Raw genomic sequence first — 1,009 nt, 5'->3', positions numbered from 1 at the left:
TATGCTTCCTCGGCTACTTACTATTTTCAATAGTTATAGCTCTGTTATTAATTAGTGTTTACTTATTGCATTTTGAAATGATTTTGTTTGATGACGCTTCAGTAGCTCCAGGAGATCGGACAAGAAGTTCTCATGCATGAATGGATTAAACGAGATTATCAACTCCAGCTTTGAACGTCTAAAAATAAATGAAAAGTCACTGAAGTGTTTTTATACGTGCATGACCTTACCTTATTTCTAACGGGAAGACAAGAAAAACTACTATATTCCATCTCCCACGCCATCAGTCATTCAGGATTTAAAAAAAAAAAAAAAAAAAATCGGGTCTCTCCATCAACATCGAGAAGAATCAGAATTTATCCCACTGTGACGACTATCTTAAGACATGTGATGGTCTTAGCGAATTATATTTTGTCTTTCTCATATATGAATGAAAGTTTCTAGCTGCAGTGCCTATCTTGAGCGAATAAATGAGTTAAACTTTTTATCTACTATACAGAAAGGTTTCAGATTTTTTAGTAATACTCCACTCACCAGATATGAAAAAGTGAAGGCCTGGGATATCAATATCCTCTCAAAAACGTTCATTTGTTGAGATACGTCCCTTTTTCATAGATGATACGTGAGAACATACATAAATTAATAGAAGATTTATACATACGTTTCAAGGGTCGAGGATAAATGCCCCAACAACTGCATTGGGGTCTTGGTTCTACAGACATAGAGATGAATTTCACGAACATTGTGTGTGCAGTGTTTCTTTTTTTCTCGTTTGGATTCATTGTTATAAATACAAAAATATTGAATATATAATAAAACACTGTTCGACTATTTACTTGGGATGCGCTTATATTTTTATACCAAGATCAAGAACTTTCATTGATTTTTATCATGGATAAACCTATCTAGAGGACTCAAATGAATTTTTCCCTCTCTGAATAGTTTGAAATTGTCCAATGTACATATACTGTTCTCTATTTTTATCATATTCAATAAATAAAGTTCAATC

General features: G+C 32.8%; 1 long non-coding RNA gene across 1 annotated transcript; it reads right to left on the bottom strand.

Moving 5' to 3' along the window:
• Positions 1 to 136: 136 nt before the first annotated feature.
• On the bottom strand, positions 137 to 687 carry LOC139907483 (uncharacterized). Its single transcript, XR_011784140.1, has 3 exons — positions 535 to 687; positions 231 to 453; positions 137 to 178 (listed from the first exon to the last, which is right to left on the bottom strand). It is a non-coding gene; the product is annotated as an uncharacterized lncRNA (long non-coding RNA).
• Positions 688 to 1,009: the final 322 nt, after the last annotated feature.

This window comes from Lepeophtheirus salmonis, unplaced genomic scaffold (genome assembly GCF_016086655.4).
Source record: "Lepeophtheirus salmonis unplaced genomic scaffold, UVic_Lsal_1.4 unplaced_contig_17002_pilon, whole genome shotgun sequence".
Classification (NCBI taxonomy): domain Eukaryota; kingdom Metazoa; phylum Arthropoda; class Copepoda; order Siphonostomatoida; family Caligidae; genus Lepeophtheirus; species Lepeophtheirus salmonis.
Note: the sequence above shows the minus strand (reverse complement) of the source record. Positions and strands in the feature narration are given on the sequence as shown.